Genomic DNA, 20016 nt, shown 5'->3' with positions numbered 1-20016 from the left:
GATAAGATATATATTTCTCAGAAGATTCTTGAAATTGCAAGAAGCTACAATTTGCTCCATTTATGTTATATACATAAAAGTATGTAGGTACAAAAAGGTATACAATATATGTGAGAGAAAAGTCATAGCCATAAACCAATATGAAAAAAATGGGCCAAATACCGGGCAAAAACATAAATAAGGTAATATAAACCAGACATTTTGAAAGATTATTTTGAGCATTGTGGATGGCAGGGATGTATAATTCAAGTAAAGCTTCTGGTCTTTAGAACAAAATAGCTTCCCTATCACTGTATTTTAATCCTCTATTTTTGAAACTTCAAAAAATAGGGAAATGGATTGGTTACACATTAAGATATAATCTAAGGCTAAACATATGAAACCAATGACAACATAACATCAACTTTTTCTCTCTACAAATTTAGATGCTATATATTATAGGTATTTTAGTATAAAAATATTAGAGACTTTTGAGTCAGCAAGTTCAGACAGTCCTAAACATCTATTTTATACTTTCAATTTTATACTTTCAATTTTATACTTGGAATAAATGATCAATATTTGTTCTGAAGATAAAAAAATCCCCTATACTTTGTGTCACTAAACTATCTTTAATTTACTTTGTATAGCACAGCATAATGACTTCTAGTGGAAATACATAGTTGTGATTATATTTACTTGTGTAATGAACTAAGAGCCAATCTCTAATAAGAATATGATCATACGTAACAAATATACATTAAACAAGGGTGCCATTGATGTTTTTCACTCCATAAATTATTGTTTTAGTTGTAGGTCTATCATGCCCTGTTAAATAAGAATATAGAAATGGAATAAGTATCATTTTTATATACTATAAAGAGTTGATTCCTTTGCATGACGTGTGTTACTAAGTCTCTTTCATAGAGGATTGCGTAGCAACAATTAAAGAGTAAACTCAGAGTAAGCATCCACGGTGCACATCTCACCCTGAAATGAAATTCCAACTGAATGAGACTCAAATGGAATACTGTTGATAATAATAGGAGAATTGGTATGCATTAGAAATAATAAAACATTTAACATTAAATATAGCCTTTTAATCTCAATTATATCTAGAAATAAGTAGTTGTTTTAAAAAGTATTCAAACACATAGTTCTTAACAGAAGCTGATCTTGTTTATAGTTAATGATATAAGTGCTAACATCAGTGTATTAGCTGACATACTAGAGGGGCTTTTTAAAAAAAAAAAAAAGATGTTTTCTATTAGGAGCAAAACATTTATCTCTTCTAATTATGTTGACACCATTATCTTGAACATTAAGTATCTTGTTCATCATTACTCTACAGGGTGAAGGACTCACAAATTTTGCATTAGAAACTTTAGTTGCTAAATTGATTTTATTTTAAAATCAAGATGTCTGTGGGCAATGATAATAGTAAAGCAAATTATATATTTTGCTGCTTATTATTTTAATAAACATATGCAAAGGGTAGATATAATTAAAAATGAATGTCCATTTTCTACAAGTCTAACAATATTGTTGAGTGAATGTTTAAATGTTATTTTTTACTATGAATAATACTAACAAACTGCTCTCCTACTAAACGTGAAACCTCCCCCTAAATCATGTTCCAAGAAAATTTTGGTTAGGTGTTTTGTTTTGGGACAGTCAGAGACCTTACTAAAAGGGCAAGAAGCGCAATAATTTACCTGAAATGAAGTTCCATTGTCCTAATGTGTCATAGTAGTGAAATGTTTAACATAGTGTGTGTGTGTGTGTGTGTGTGTGTGTGTGTGTGTGTGTGTTTTGTTTTAATTAAAAAGAAAAAACATAACTGGTTTAGAATTGGCCATAGCAAAGTAATCTCTTTAGGCTAATACTGATGATAAGGTATTCTGATTCTTCAAAAAGCAAAGCTATAGCTCTGAAATAGTACCCAATAATGGGTTTTGTGATATGGAGCAGATGCCAGTAAACTGTGCAGTGTTAGTCAATAGCACCACAAATAGGAATGCAAAGTGTTAGAGGAAATAAATGCTGTCCTTAAGCAATGGAATTAATTTTCACAGTTCCCATTTCATATTTTGAAACTTATTACATCTTCAATCTGCTTTCTTTCTTGCTAGAGAATTGCCAAAAATAGCACACAGTTCTGCAAATCCTTTGTAAATTCACAAAACAGAAATAAATATGACATTTATGAGTAAGGGTATTCTGTAAAATTTGCTAGAGGGATTTATTAATACTGCTTTAAAAATATAGTTCCCTGTTGGATAAAAATCTGCTGTTTAGATGAAGAAATCACACAATTCATTCTCTTAAGTCTTTTGCCAAGACTATTAACTTTCCTTTTTAAAATAAAGAAAACAAACTCAAGCCAATTATTACTTTTTGAGGAGACAAATTCAATAAAATATCCTGTCTCATTCCATCTAATTGTAGTTTATAATTGCAATCTCTTTACTGTGGCCAATGGACTAAGGGTACAATTCTGTCTTCCTTGGATGACAACCTATATTCCAGACCTCTCCTCCTACCATAGCCTCATCAGATTATTTTCAATGAACCCTGCTCTTTGAAGCTAGTTAATATGTTAAAAAGCAAAAACAAAACAAAAACAAAACAGAAACCCAATTCAAAAACAGCACTGATTGCTGCTGGGTTACTGTGGATACTGGAACAGATAATGTCTGCATTTGCAAAGGATTTTCTTGAGACACATTCATGGAGACACATGTGGCCTTGGTAACAAACAAGTTGTGAGTCTACTTTTGAGGGTTTTATATATCCATGTGTAGTGTTAACTCAGAGATTTGAGGATGGTGAGATCCTCTTGGGACTACTGTAAACACATTAAACTATGTATGGCCTTATGTTCTTATCTATTTATTTTTAAGTAGTCTCAGGTAAAATATGATTTTTGAGCATATGATTTTAAAATGCTTTCCAATTTCTTTTCTAATTTTTTTTCTGTTTTTATAATTCAAACTGAGTTCTGAGACATATAGAAATATTAGCAAATGTGTATCACATTAAACTTCTGATATTTTTTACCAGTCTATGTATATGAAGCCAGGGTTTCTATGTTTTGTCCTCAAATAGAGAATGCATTGCTGCTCTTTCACTATAGGTAAGTTGGATCTAAAAGGGTAACTACTAATATTTTTATATTTCTACTGATCTGCTGGCATATTATAATTTTCCAACTTCACTGGAAGAGATAAAATAGCCATACTTCTTTGGAAGAGAAATGGTGAAATAGAGTATTGCTAAAGAGGCCCAAATCGGTCTTCGGCTTTCTCGCCATAAATCAGTTCAATTACAGAGAAAATCCACCTACAATGAAGAAGAGAATGATTTAGATAATATCAGTATTTTAATTGTCTTCAACTGAACAAGTTATGTCATCTGTATTTTTTAAAACCTCTTCATTGCATGTGGTCATTTCACACATGAAGTCACTCTATCTGAAAATGTGATAGCCAGTTTAGTGTCTAACATTGAATCTTAAAGTAATAAAATACTTGAGTGAAATTTCTTCATCTTCCCCCCAAAAAGTTAATGCTTTTCCTCTTTTTTTCATACCATAGTCATTTCTGTGATACAAAAGAAGAAAATACAGAGTTTCAAGAACATCTAGAGATAAAAAATTATATATTTAAAATAAAGACAAATGTATGTTTTTGTTAAAATGATGTCTGCTAGAGTTTATCTCAGGTTAGCACATCTGTTTGACATTCATTTTTATTTCAGTAGATCAGGTTTGCTTAGCACTTAAATACACTGCTAATTAATTCACAACGAGGAAGTAATTAATCTTGCCCTGGCAAAGCACTTTGATTGATCTTCTCCCAGTAATCTAATACATTGGTATAAAAAGTGGGAGACCAATTTGATTGACTAGAATGAATTTCTACTCAGAGAAATGCCAGATTTTCTCCTGATCTGCTAAGAGTATTGACATGACTAACACTGGGGTAATTACTAGTAAGTGTTTGAACATCTCATTATTTGAATATCTAATTCTAAAGGTAGACTACTGATAAAATTAAAAAATCAAAACCAAAAACTGTGAAACTTTTAAAGAATAAGCTAGTAATGGGTCATTAAAACTCAGTCTTTCGTAAATAAAAACATTAGGAGTCAGTTGTCTAAAAGCAAAATAAAGCCATGGAAATATTTTTTCCTGGAAAATATTGATATACTAGTACCTTGGGGAAAGCAGTGATCTAATTAATTATCTAAAAGATTCAAGAAGAAAATATGATTCAATTATAGAAAAAAGGAATAGTATTGGTTAGTATATTTAAGAGGAGAGTAACACTTCTGATGTGGCTGAAAATCATCTGAATCCACATTTCAGCGAATGTTACCCATATAACTGTTAATTAAGTGTTTTTGTTTGCTGCTATATGCTCAGGAAAATTTGACTCCATAGGCTTTCTAACATTTATTTAAAATGCATTTTTGATGAAAGTCACATATCAATTCATGTATTACAACGAATAGAAAAGTGAATGGCATCATTTTGTTAATATTTTTACATAAAACAAATAGGAAATATATTCCACTTAAGAAAAAGAAGTTATGCTCCGTTTAAAGGTTAATTACGTAGCAAGGCCAATTCTGACTCTGCAGGCTATGTATTTGTAAGATTATTTCTTAAAACTGTGCTCATTAGCCTATATAATAGTGTCAGTCCATGGTAGAGAGCGGGGAGTAAAATAATTTAAACCAGCTCAGCAATCTTAATGTCATGCGTTTTGAAAAATTAATCAATATTTCTAAGGAATGACATTATCATTATCAATACCAGTTAATGTCTATTTCGAGAAAGAAGTTGGACTCCATGGCCCTGGGTTCTGGAAATATAGGACAAATGCCTGCTCTATTTCATTGCCTTGCCAACAGAAAATAATATATAGCTTTATGCTGCTATTGAAAGTTTAAAAATTTCCTTAATATCTATTAACATTTTTAAGGTAATAATAATATCAAAATATCACTTTTATTCTTTTTCAAATGAAATATCATTGTAATAATTGATACTGTCTATGATTACCAGTTTATTTTAGTCCCTGATGTGTTATGTAAATAGTGTTAGAAAAGTATCTATATATAAATAGATTATAAAGAATGGTTACACGCAAGAGTTCAATCATCTGCCGTAGTTTTAGAGAGAATAAGGTATACTTGGTAGTGATCGTAGTTTTTATAATACATGTGCTTAGGCAGGTAGAAACAGTGATCTGGTAGCAGACGCTCTGTGATGTATATTAATTTTACCATTTGAACAGACAAGCTTTTGAAAAGTAAATCTTTCTCTATTGAAGCTTATGAAAGTTTATAAATATATTATAATAAGAAAACGGATAAAACACATCTTATGATACCATCCTAGCATATTCAACTTCCCTATGTAAGAGATGGCATGTCAATGTAGACCAATTGAAAAAATGACTGCTAATTTGGAGTATATAGGCTCTGTGAAGGCAACAAAGGCTTTATGCTAGAGATAATCTTTAAAAAATTATAGAGGTCATGAATTAAAATGAGAAGTGTATCTTTAAAGTTGGAGACTTGAAGACATTTACAGGATTTTATTTGGGTGACAGTCTCTAAGATGAGTGTATCTTTAATATCTTAAATCTAATATGAATTAGATAGAGGTTAATCACTCAAAAGCAGGCCACTATAAGTAAAGCGATCTCTTATCTTGTCTTTTCTGTTTGAAAGTGACAAGCACTAAGAGATTGGCACAAGCTGCCAATTGAATGTCAATGCCATAAGATCTGGAATGTCAATAAGCTTGAATAATCACCTAAGGTGACAGAATAGGTGGCCTTCTCTTCACAATAAACCTTCTCTTACTTCTAAATTTTATTAAGCTTCCTACACCAAATAATAAAGGTCATTTAACATTTGTGTTTCTATAATTTATGAGCCATGAGGCAATTCATTTTATGACAACCTTCTTTCTTCTGCTTTTCAAAAAAACTTACTTCCCACTTTCCTTTGCCTATAACACAGACTATTTGCCATTTGTTATTATTTGTAGTTCTTTGAAAGTCAGTATAATCAGTCATTCAACATGTAGCATTTGAATGACTTGGAATATTTAGTAGTGTTAGCCACACATCAACATCTTATTTTAAAATGATTTATAAATTTTAATGGATGAGGAGTCTTGTAGCAACATATTTTTAATCTCCATGACACTTTTAAAATTGTACAATAACTTGCATCTCTCATAATTGCTGTCATCAACAGAACATTCAACAACTAATGAATATATCAAGGAATTCATTTAAAAATGAATAACTATAGACCATCTGTCTTACCATGATTTCTGCGATTTTTGAATTTACATTTTATTGAAAGTTGAAGATGCTCAATAGAGAATAGAATAGAGATAACAGTGTTCACTTAGCCGTTTTTTTCTCTATCTTAATCAATAATCTTAGAAATTGTTTTCCCAGTTCCACTAGGTACATGGTCTTTATCTGGCACTTCTTTTTTTTTAATCAATCATATATTGGAAATGTGTGTATGCTATCTAAACAAACTTTTTCTGAATAGTGTATATGAAGTTAGCCATTAAAAGTTTATTTTTTTCTTAGAAAATTCTTCTCTTGCAATTTGTATAGACCTCAAAGGCTCTGAGAAAGCTGGCAATTTTAAATATTATTTTGGGGTATCTATTTAATTATACAATAAAAATATTTGAACATTGAGTAAGAATTTTTATTGCAGTAATTCATTTTGTAATCACTATTCATGAACCTTTTCAGCACAGACCATTGTAGGTAATTTGTTTTAGGCAATCACCTTAGGCATTACAGAACTCTAATCCGTTTACTGCAATTAACTAGCTCTGTGAACTTGGATAGGTCTTTTAACCTCACGGTGTCTCTTTTTCTTAATTTATATAATGAAGGGATTATACAAATCTCTAGTGCCCCTTCTAAGGTCATAATTTTGTAACTATTAAAATCCCAGAATTTACATGTGCAGGTGTTGCCTTTTACACTGTCTTTAAATTTTAGAGCTCTAAGGGACCTTGGGTGCTATTTAGTCCAGCTCCCTCATTATGCAAATGAGATAACTGAGAATTGGCCCTTTTAAGCAACAACTTAATGTTCTAAATTAAGATTTGATGTTTATCGTTTATTGTGTTCCAAAATAAGAGTCACTAATGTTGGTAAGCAGTTACTTTTGCAATTTAAATAAAACAACTCATGAGAAAAAAGTAGTATAAAATTTAGCATTATCATTACTCAAGGGGTATGTTATAATATATCCAAATGGAAAACTTTTTTACATGTGATGAGGCCCTTTATTTTTTTTTTTTAAAGGTTCCCATTTAAAAAATGCCCTTAAAGGGCATTTGGAGCCATATGGACTGCCGATTTCTAAAATTACTGTTTGTGCTAACCAGTGAAAGTATTGCAGAAAAAATTGTAAACATGCTGAGTGATAATGATCTCTATGTCAGGAAAACTAGCCACTCTTCACTGTGCTTATCTAATGTAGTTAAATTGTGTGTACGTGTGTGTATGATTACTTCCAGAACAACTTGGAATTAAAAAATGAATTTTAGAAGGTAAATTTCCTTTGAATATGATGAAAAGTACATAAACAGAATCTCCAGGAGGAGAAACGCAGAATATGTGAATATATCCTTTATGCATTCTGCTGTAAACTCAGCCCTTCCTTTATATGAAATTCCTGTGAGACTCCATGCTACTTCCACTTTCTAGAAGAATGAAGTCTCAGTTCAACGAACTGATTTTGATAGACTCAATCAACTGAGTTCATAGTGTGACATATAGTCAAAATGTTTTGGGTAAACATAATAGTCCTTTTTGGACAATGATTAGAACTTGAGATGAAAGCAGAATAACTTTTATAGTTATATAAATGTCCTATAAAAGTTATCCTGATTTCGGCTGGGCGCAGTGGCTCATGTCTGTAATCCCAGCACTTTGGGAGGCTGAGATGGGCAGATCACCTGAGGTCAGTAGTTCAAGACCAGCCTGGCCAACATGGTGAAACCCCATCTCTACAAAAATACAAAAATTAGCCGGGCATGATGGTGGGTGCCTGTAATCCCAGCTACTTGGGAGGCTGAGGTGGGAGAATCGCTTGAATCTGAGAGCGGGAGGTTGCAGTGAGCCGAGATGGCGCCATTGCACTCTAGCCTGGGTGGATGACAGAGAGACTCCGTCTCAAACAAACAAACAAAAAAAAGCTATCCTGCTTTTATCTCTAGTTCTAGTTCTAATGGTCTGAACAGAGTCCAACTCCTTTTCATTTCTACTTCTTTATCCTAGAGATGAAAAGGAGTTGTACTCTGCTCAATCCATTAAATTATATGAAGTTTGTCTTACATATAAAGTCTGTCAGCTTTTTATTTATACTAATAGATGACATCATAGAAATTGATGCTCTGGATTAAGAAAGTCATGCAAAAATAAAAATATTTTGAGAAGAATACTTGATAATCTTGAAAATAGCATCAGTTTTATAGGACAATATTATTGAGGCATGTAAAAAAACTGAGTTTTAATTAACTTTTAGAAAATTCCACTCCTACTCTTTGGATTATCAATAGTGCATTGCAAGGTTCACTTGGCTCACTATAATTTTTATTTTAATGATGTAGTTTTCCAGGGTTGAGTTTAGACTGTGATTTCTTTAGATTTATGCATGTAACAATCTAAAACTGAACTTGACAATTTGGTCTAATTTATTTTTCCATTGAACTGTACTCTGCCTGTCTCTTTGGAAAATGTGCATCCTCATATTGCGTAAATACCTCTTAAATTTGATTTGAAGGAGGAGTCAATTTTTTTTTTTTTTTTTTTTGAGACGGAATCTCACTCTGTCACCCAGGCTGGAGTGCAGTGGCGCGATCTCAGCTCACTGCAACCTGGGAGGAGTCAACTTTACAGGGGTACATACATGTCTTCTACAATCTTTTTTTTTTTTTTTTTTTTTTTTTTTGAGACGGAGTCTTGCTCTGTCGCCCGAGCTGGAGTGCAGTGGCTGGATCTCAGCTCACTGCAAGCTCCGCCTCCCGGGTTTACGCCATTCTCCTGCCTCAGCCTCCCGAGTAGCTGGGACTACAGGCACCAGCCACCTCGCCCGGCTAGCTTTTTGTATTTTTTAGTAGAGACGGGGTTTCACCGTGTTAGCCAGGATGGTCTCGAACTCCTGACCTCGTGATCCGCCCGTCTCAGCCTCCCAAAGTGCTGGGATTACAGGCTTGAGCCACCGCGCCCGGCCCGAATTTTTTAAATAATGTAGCTAATTAATCTAATTTTTAAAGACTAAGTTAAATATTAACAAGGAATTCAGGGATCTTTGCCTAATTCAGACTGTAGTTACAAGGACAGAGTACTCATTAGAGATATTTTTGATATATGAATGCACCAAAGGCATTCTCAGTTTTTGGATGAATCATGTATTTGATTCAGCTGTTTGTGTTTGTTTTTTCATTCAGATGATCTTCTATAAAACTTTTACTAGCTTAAATCCATTGCAAACTTTGCAGTAATAATGTTTTCTCATTTCTCTTCCCCCAGTTGATTATGAATTGCATTGGACAGAACAGGATACACTGAAAAATGTCACACAAATATGTTTTTATTCAAGTAGAAAATTAGAGTTTTAGGATTCGACCCAAATTAAATCCAAATATTGAAATTTCAATTCAAAGTGCCATAGTATTAAACTATTAAGTCTTCCCTTCTGAAATAACTAGCCATTACATTTTTGCAAAACAGCTTAACTGAAATATAATATCTGAAATACAAATATCATGGCGAAAGATCTTAAACACACTAAGCCCAATTCAATACCCATGTAACTTTTTGGAATCTCCCCTCAGGGTTTCAAAGGATATGAACTGTGGCTAAGTAAAAAAACCCTTTCATCTAGAAAGATCCCATAATGTCCAACAGTCTGAAGTGAATCTGTCTATGTGTTAGTACTCAATATAGGGTAAAAACATACTGCTTTCAAGGCAGAGAATTGGACCACTGCATAAGTGAAATTTATCATATGCTCGAAACCGAAATTTCAGAGCTGCTTTAGCAATACTATTTTTGCAGAAAGAAAAAAAAAAAAAAAGTTGACCTTCAGAGACCTTGTTTTAAAGACCTTGAATTTCTCTGTCTACTCCCAGAAAGATTTTTTTTTTTTTGAAATTGGAGAATTTTAACACCCATAAAATTTCAAAAATACATTAAAATGTAAGAGATGCAGATATGTTTAATTCTCTTATATTTTATTTCTTTCTTAGTCTCTTATCTACAAAACACATCTTAGTGGCTATTAAAGTATATATGACTAAATAACTCATTATGAAGAGAAGCATTCTATTGGAGTGGGAACAGATTGCCTAGACTAGAATCTCAAGTCTGCTCCTTCCTAGTAGTATGACATTTGACAAGCCATTTAGGCTTCCTGTGCCTCAGTTCTCTGCATCCTTAAAATGGGAATCATAAAACAGTTACTTTGTAGCGTTGTTGTATTAAATGAAAGTACATGTCTTTGTCTGCGTATATACATATATTTACAGCATTTAAAAATATTTTGGCCCGGCGCGGTGGCTCACGCCTGTAATCCCAGCACTTTGGGAGGCCGAGGCGGGCGGATCACGAGGTCAGGACATCGAGACCATCCTGGCTAACACAGTGAAACCCCGTCTCTACTAAAGAATACAAAAAATTAGCCAGGCGTAGTGGCGAGCGCCTGTAGTCCCAGCTGCTCGGGAGGCTGAGGCAGGAGAATGGCGTGAACCCAGGAGGTGGAGGTTGCAGTGAGCCGAGATTGTGCCACTGCACCCCAGCCTGGGCGACAGACCAAGACTCCGTCTCAAAAAAAAAAAAAAAAAAAAAAAAAAAAAAAATATATATATATATATATATATATATATATATATATATAAAATAAGATAATCGTGTTCTCATACAGTACTTTTCAGTTTCGCATGCCATACAGACCACCCAGAAATTTTGTTAAAATGCAAACTCAGCAGTTGGGAGTTTTCATTTCTAACAAGTCCCCAGGGTATATGAATGCTGTTGGTGTAGGGGATACACTTTGGGTAGCAAAGTTTCAACAAATGTGCTTAGCAGCTGACCCAGGTAAAGATGAAGGAGAGCAGAGCAGCAATTGGCCATGATGTACTAAGGCATTAAAATAACTCATGACAATCTGTCCTAAAGCCTCAAACACAGTATATTATGTTTTAAGATACATAAAATTTTACCATACTGGAGTTTGTATTATAGGGATTTTGAGATAAGCCTCATAGTAAAGTGCAGAAAAACATTATAGAAAGTTTTGAAGGTCAGTGCATATTTGCTTGATTCTTCAATAAAGAGACTTTCTCTTCTTTCTGTATATCTGTCCACACACACAAATGTGCACATGCGCACAAAAATCCACACATCTTATTTTTATTTATTTATTTACTTATTGAGATGGAATCTCACTTTGTCACTCAGGCTGGAGTGCAGTGGCACGATCTCGGCTCACTGCAAGCTCCGCCTCTAGGGTTCACGCCATTCTCCTGCCTCAGCCTCCCCGGTAGCTGGGATTAGAGGCACCCACCACCACGCCCGGCTAATTTTTTTGTATTTTTAGCATAGATGGGGTTTCACCGTGTTAGCCAGGATGGTCCCAATCTCCTGACCTCGTGATCCGCCCACCTCGGCCCCGCAAAGTGCTGGCCCCCCAAAGTGCTGGGATGACTGGCGTGAGCCACCGTGCCCGTCCTTTTTCCGATAATTTTTATTTGAAAAACAATCCACTCCATTTATACGTCACTCATGTCGTCTAGGTGAACATAAATGCCATTTTTATTTTAGGTGTTCAACTATAGAGAAACTCTTCGTTTCTAGGAAACTGATCAGAATAACAGTACGGATAGGGCATTAGCAAAGCAGAGTACCAGCTGCACTGTCAACTAATCAAGTCAGCAAACATCTCTGCAGGTGAAGTCACTGTGATTCCTATTACACTCAAGCAGATTAAGAATTCTTCTGGATCATTGCTAGTGTTGAAGTGTCAACTTTTGCAAACAATTATCAGACTGGGAAAGGTGAACAAAGGAAGCCAAGAAAGTCACAGAAAGTAGACAAAAAAGATGCAGATAACTTTTCCATTGAATGTGGTGTGCTGGACTGTTTTATTTGACTACTTTTGCCTATATCCAGAAGATTTTGTGTGTTGTGTATGCAATTGAGTCATAAAAAAGAAATGTCCTGTTGTTAAAGTCCTCATAGTTTTAGGAAACATATTTGCTTAGCTATTCAATGTGGATGTATTCTGTGATAGGAACTTTAATTAGGTAACTGCTGATTATGTGTAAGTTTTCTTTCTTTTTTTTTTTAAAAAAAATCTTCATGCTTACTTATATATCCTAGTTTAATTCCAAAGAGTGAAGAAGTATTGACTATTTGCTCTTGCATCTTTTTAAATGATTACCACTCATTTTTGTTGCAATGCCCTCCCAGTATATTTTAGGAGGCTTTGTGCCTTGAGTCTAATGGGCATAAAATGAAGGGAAGTCTATGTTTTTTAGTATGCATGATGTTTTCTGAATATAGATGCTTAAGGAAATTGTAGGCAGGTGTGTTTTCATCGCTCACACTGTGTGGCTTTTTCTATTCCATGGTAGGAATCAAAGATAGCCAAGTTAAGAACATTGTGGCTCATTTGAATTAAAACTTCATATAGTTTAAAACTTATTGATTATTTTATTTATTTCAAATTATTTTAGCATTCTCAAATTAACCATCCGAAGTTTTCCCAGAGATGAATAGTTTCACATCTTACAATAGCACCAGCAATAATAAATATATAGTCAAAATTTTACTTTTTTCATATTTAAATTTACAGACTACTTTTTGAGATGTTAGAAGAGATTGATGATGTATCATTGCAAACTTATAATCAGACTTATTGTCACATGGGCATAAGCACAAATAAACATTCGTCCTCAAGGTGTGGGGGAATATTGAATATATTGAAGATGAAGCAAACTTACTCTCAACAGGAAGGAATAATATTTGCCATTTTTATAACTCCAAATCTTCACAGAAATAAAACATTTTTAATATTGCATTTTTTTCTTGTATAGACATGGCAGCACAATTTTGTTTTACTTTATTACAAGAGTGTTTCATTGCAAATTTTAAGAATATTTTTATAAATTTCTTTACAATGGCTGTATTATATGAGACCAAGCCATTTCGTTGTAATATTTTAAGGTGACTTATTGCTAGTAACCACAAGGCAATATGCCTTCTTTTATTTAAAAAATTACACAGAAAGCATAAAGACTATGTTTTTTAATCAGTGCAATTTGTTTTAAAAGATTTTATCTTGAAGTTAGTAAGGAAACTTCTGTACATCTGGAATGCTGAATGCCCTATCAGACTTCAGCCTGTGCTGATTTATAACAAGTAATTATCTAATGAAGATAGCGTTAGGCAAACATGAGGGTTCTTGAAGCAATAATTTGAAGTTTTGAAAAATTACTATGGATCAAATGATAATGCTTCATTTGTATTCTGCTTTTTTGTCCTTGAATCTATGTTTTTACTTTAAGCAAATGTAAAAATGGCTTTAAAGAGATATAATCATTTTTGTGAAAAAGTAAATGGCCTTAAGCTGGATGCATGAATTAATCCTTCATGTCCTTTACTCCTTTCTGCTTTTGAAGGAAAGATTAATTCTGTTATCAAATTAATACATGCACAACTGTTTGGTACTGTATATTCAGTGGAAAGAATGTGATTAGAAAAAAGGGAACCTGATATATAGTCTAGGTTCTGTCAATAACTCTGTGACCTAGGTGACATGAACAAATAGAAAAACATTTCAAGCTCATAGATAGGAAGAATCAATATCATTAAAAGGACCATGTTACCCAAAGCAATTTACAGATTCAATTCTATTCCTATCAAACTACCAATTACATTCTTCACAGAACTAGAAAAAGCTATTTTAAAATTCATATGGAACCAAAAAAGAGCCCGAATAGCCAAGGCAAATCTTAAAAAGAACAAAGCAGGAGTTGTCACACTACTCTAATTCAAACTATACTACAAGGAACCAGTAACCAAAACAACATGGTACTGGTATAAAAACAGGCACATAGACCAATGAAACAGAATAGAGAGCCCAGAAGTAAGTTCGCACACATACAATCATCTGGTTCTTGACAAAGCTGAGAAAAACAAGCAATGGGGAAAGAACTCCCTATTCAATAAATGGTGATGGGATAACTGGGTATATGCAGAAGATTGAAGCTGGACCGCTTCCTTACACCATATACAAAAATCAACACAAGATGGGTTAAAGATTTCAATGTAAAACCCCAAACTATAAAACCCTGGAATACAAGCTAAGCAATCCATTCTCGATATAGGAACTGGCAAAGATTTCAAGACCACAAAAGCAAATGCAACAAAAGCAAACATTGACAAGTGGGAATCTAATTTAATGAAAGAGCTTCTGCACAGCAAAATAACTATCAACAGAGTAAACAGACAACTTACAGCGTCTATAAGGAACAACTGCTAAATTTCACAATTCCTTCTTAGGCCAATACAAGACAAATAATTAACATTGTATTTTAAACTGTTGCATTTGTTCTTTTATATGTGTTTATAATTTCATATACTTGCCAGAAGTGTGTGTGCATGTGTGTGTGTGTGTGTGTGTGTATCAAAGATTCTAATTGAAGATGAACAGTGCATTTAAATTCTGTAAATTTTACTACCTTGCCTCTTGATATACTGATAATGGAGAACTTCCAGAAGAAAAGAATACGATGAATAAATGATAAACCAAAAATTACTGATAAAATATAAGAAGCTCATCTTAAATTAGTCTTAATTATTAGTTTTCACCTAGATCTTAACCTTTAAAATACTCAAAACTCCTAGTTATTTTGTTTCAAAACATCATGAGTTGTTTCATGTATCATTACTGTGTGTTCTGAGTATCTGTTTATACATGTGTACTGGGATATGTGTCTGGGCATTTACTTGGTATTTTTTTTGTAGAGTGTGAATCTGCAAGTCATTTTATGCATATCTCCTGTGGGTTTAAAAATAAATCTCTTCTTTCTGCTAAATCAAGTTGTAAATATCTCATTTAGTCTGCTACTACAGTAACTCATGAAAAGAGAAAGATTGCTTTTCAATATTTTACCTCTGTCCTCATTTTATGTCAGTGACTGCTGATTATATGTACTATTAGTGAAACAGAAATCAGCATGGAGCACTCAAGTTGCTTTTCAAATAAAGTTCTTCTTTCAGCATTTAGTTTCCCAGAAGGCTTTTAATCAAGGTTATGGGAAAGTCCATAAACTTTCTGCTGAATATTTAACAAGCTGGAGGTCACTGCAAATGTGTTTTTTCAAGGGCAAGGGAAATGAGATTGCAATCAGGAAAATAGAAGACTTGATAATAAGCAAAGCTTTGTCTTCTGGATAAAATCTAACAAGAAAATCAGTGTGACTCACATTTTCAAGTTTCCTTGTAGGATTTAAAAATTTTCCTAGTTTGGATCATCATTTTCAAAATGGTAGATAGGACTGAGTAATTCATTTGAGTCCAATTACTATCTTATCTTTAAGAAAATGATGGAATGAGTTCTGCAAAATGGTGATAGTGGCAGAATCTAAGAAGACTTCACTAAAGTTTCACTGTTTAATATTAAAAGCATAATTCTTTTGGATAAAAGAAATGTTATAAAATTTACAAATGTCATGTGATCACCGTATATTTTGTAATTGACCTAGCCGACTCTCATCAATACTTAAAACTAAAACCGCACAAAACTATGTTTCCACTCTCACAGGAATCAAAAGTTATGAAAAGAGATAGGAACAGATTCAAAAATACTTACATATTGTATTTTCTTTTAACGTGAAAGAATATTAGAAGTTTCTTTCAACATTGTCTATCTACTGAGAATGGTGACAAGTAGTAAAAATAGAAATTCATACTTTGGACTTTCAAAGAAATGTAAGAATATTTGGAAGCTTTAGTGTGATAAGGGCAAATTATGATCATGTGTATCATACCTACTGTGTAATAAAATAATGAATACATTTTCATTCTATCCTCATTTATATTCAAATAATCTATATAGGGAAGTTAAGTCTTGCACTGGATCACATAGAAATGTAGAGTAAAAATTTCACTCTTATCTCCTCTGATTGCTAAATCAGAAAAATTTATACAACACATTTATCCTTACTGTATCTTCAAGTTTTGATGTATAGTAAGAATATCCACTGTTTGTTATTTATCTTGAAGTTTTATTTATCGATATAGAAACATTATTCTTTTCTGAAAAGAAAATTTTGACTTTTAAGAAAAAATTATGTAGTAGGAGTTAAAATAGATTGCAACTTACCTCCTTCCTGATTACATCATTTTGGAACTGTTCTATCAGAGTTTAAGAAGAACTGTGAGGGGTAGATAATAGGTTGGTCTTTGAGCTTAATCACCAAATTCCACTTCTCCAACCTGTGCATGAGTGAAATAAGCAGGTATTGGAGAAAGGACTTGGCTACATATTATGGAAGCCAACTCTGATCTCTGCCACTTGGTTTAAGTGAACGTATAACTGAAGAATTTTAAGAGACAATAATGATTTGTTGTGTCTGAGCAATTTTCAATGCATGCAAATCATATTCTATATTCTGTTATTGCCCCTAACACTTCCTACAAAGTAACATATATTATAGAATAGTGGGGGATTGTGCATTGAGGAAGTACATACTCATGTGCCATCAGGTTTCCTCCTCTGTGTAATGTATATAATAATACTACCTACCTCTTTGGATTATTTTGAGGACCAAATGACATAAGCAATACAATACACTTAACACAACATTTCACACACATTAAACAATTTAGTGTTAATAATGGATACTTTTCTAATCATATTCAAGCCATAAACTCCCTCCCCAGAATAATAAACATTCATTCAAGGATTCACATAGGATTTCACGAAGTCTTTGATCACTTTGGAGATTCAGTTGTCTGACCTAAACAAGAAAGGCCATAGGTATTAGCCTATTACGTTAGAGGAAACTTCATTGACCATTTTGTCTTCTCAGAACAATCCACTCATGTTAATAAGTGATTTCTCTGGTTCTTTTTAGAAGAAAATTGTTTAACAAAATTGAATGAGTTCATCAGTCATTTTATTTTCATATAGACAAAGCTTTAGTTGCTGTTGTTTTTTCTTTAAAGTAGCTCTTCTTTAGTTTCCATTGCAAAGAAGATTATATTGGCATTCAGAATAAAGAAGAAAATAAAATGAACCATAATCTCAGTACCAAGATAATACCAGTTATATTAAAAATAAAAGTAATAACATGTGTATACATGGTAAAACATTTAAGCACCGCTGTAAGACATGAAAGTAAAAGTTAGTGTCTCCCTTGGCACCTCTCTTCACTGCTCACAAGCAGCTCTTACAAAAGATAATTTCTGTTAAAAGCTTTTTCTGTTTACTTCCACCCAAAATTTGTATACCAACATTTATGTATATGCGTATAGATAATTTTAAAAATATTAACCACGTGAGTATTGCTATACACAAGTGTTGATGTCTTGTTTTGTTTTGTTTTTCACTTAAAGTATGTCTTGCAGAATTTTCTACATTAAAAAGAATAGATATATTTCATTATTTTAGCAGTAGCATGGTATTCTAATGAATTGATGGACCATGGCTGATTTATCCTGTTCATAACTATTTAGATAATGTCCAGATTTTAGGTAAAACAGACAATGCTGCAATGAATATCCTTGAGCAGAAATTGTAATGTTCTATTACTAGTCTGTCTGTCATGGAAACAATGGAACTGTTGGATGAAAAGGAATGTGCAATTTTTATTAGTAAAATTTTCAATCATTAAGAAAAATGACTGATAATAATACATTATTGTTTCTAAGCCCTAATATTTTCAAAGATTACCATTCTGCCATAGTTGTGTCACATCACCCTTTATTATTAAAAATTGAACTCTCGGCTGGGCATGGTGGCTCACGCCTGTAATCCCAGCACTTTGGAAGGCTGAGGCAGGTGGATCACCTGAGGTCAGGAGTTCGAGACCAGCTTGGCCAACATGGTGAAACCCGTCTACAAAAAAAAAAAAAAAAAAAAAAAAAAAAAATTAGCGAGCCGTGGTGGTGGGCACCTGTAATCCCAGCTACTTGGGCGGCTAAGACAGGAGAAGCACTTGAACCCAGGAGGTGGAGGTTGCAGTAAGCCGAGATCGCACCACTGCACTCCAGCCTGGACAACAGAGTGAAACTCTATCTCAGAAAAAAGAAAAATTGAACTCTCAGAGTTATGAATACTCCTCTGTTCCTAATCTGCTTCCTCTCTCTCCAGAGTAACCCACAATTCTGAATTTGGTGTGTATTACCCCTAATTATTATTTTTCGTATTTTTACAACATATACTACACATTATAAATGGTGTAGTCATGTACAGACCTTTCTGCTGTTGACTCCTTTTGCATGTTCTTATTTATTGGCATATGTAAGTCTAGTCCCTCCACTTCCACTGTTTTGTAGTGTTTTGTATGAACATTTCACAGAAATGAGTTCCTTATTGATATTTTCAAGTTGTAGTGTTCATAATACTTGACCATTACAAAAAATGCTACAAAGAACAATCTTATACGTGCTTTCTGTTGCTCATGTTTAGTTACTCTTGGGTATTTACCTGTTATTAAAATTGTTGAGTTGTAGGATCTAAGCATATTCAACCTGTCTGAAGCCTCTCAGTAGTACAAGAGAGTTGTTGCTCAACATCCCACAGCCATTTGACACCATGTTTTAATTTTTCAAATGTGAAAATTGTAAAATGGAACTTCATTTTGTCTTTTATGTACATTTTCTAGTTTACTGATATGGTTGAATACCTATTCAAAAATGTATTACTTATGTGTTTTTCTTCTCTTGATTATACTATTCATAAATGTAGCTGATTTTTGAATTTGATTATTTTTACTTAGTTATTCTTATGTTCTTTACATAGTCTTGATAAAAATAATCAGATATGTGCATGGCATGTGTCCTCTTTCAATCTTCTATTTGTCTTCTCTGTATGTACATTAAAACACATGTATTTTTAGATATTGTTAAGCTGCCTGACAAAAAGGGTAAACTAGATTATAATCCCACTAAGTGTGTATGAGGTTACTCTTCCCTTACACTCTTGCAGATACCAGATACTATTAAAGTCGTTTTTTGTTTGTTTGTTTTTGTTTCTTGTTTTTTGAGACGGAGTCTTGTTCTGTCACCCAGGCTGGAGTGCAGTGGCATAATCTTGGCTCACTGCAACTTCTGCCTCCGGGTTCAAGCAATTCTCCTGCCTCAGCCTCCTGACTAGCTGGAATTACAGGCACATGCCACCATGCCAGGCTAATTTTTGTATTTTTAGTAGAGACGGGGTTTTACCATGTTGGCCAAGCTGGTCTCGAACTCCTGACCTTGTGATCCACCCGCCTTGGCCTTGCAAAGTGCTGGGATTACAGGCGTGAGCACCTTGCCCAGCCTTAAAGTGTTTTAACAGTAAGAAATGAATAGATGAAAAAATTGTCTCATTGATGCCTAGATGTAATTTTCCATATTTATAAGTGAGACAGGGCATCTTAGCATGTTTTAACATGTGTTTATCAGAATAGTAATTTCAGCTACAGAAAATTCCCTTTATCATTATTATTTGAAAATATAAGACGTTTGCAAATAACTGCAGTTTGTTTGTAAAAGTAGTTTGTCAATTTCATAGAGTTAGATGCATCTGAAATTAATTTGCCTCATCAAGCTCATGTAGAAGGAGGAAGAAACACCACAAATGTTAGTGTTTGCCAAAGTTACTGGAATGCATGTAATAAAGTGAAATGCTTCATTTATTACTACTCTTTAAAGAAATAGTATTTTTTACTTTTATTCAAATCTTCATAGAGTTTATCTATAT

At 33.4% G+C, this 20016-nt stretch overlaps 1 protein-coding gene across 4 annotated transcripts in view; it reads left to right on the top strand.

Moving 5' to 3' along the window:
* LOC105487992 (protocadherin 11 X-linked) overlaps window positions 1-20016 on the top strand; it is a 789315-nt gene that overhangs the window by 567954 nt on the left and 201345 nt on the right. The window lies entirely within an intron of this gene.

The sequence above is a fragment of the Macaca nemestrina genome, chromosome X (assembly GCF_043159975.1).
Source record: "Macaca nemestrina isolate mMacNem1 chromosome X, mMacNem.hap1, whole genome shotgun sequence".
Taxonomy (NCBI): Eukaryota; Metazoa; Chordata; class Mammalia; order Primates; family Cercopithecidae; genus Macaca; species Macaca nemestrina.
Note: the sequence above shows the minus strand (reverse complement) of the source record. Positions and strands in the feature narration are given on the sequence as shown.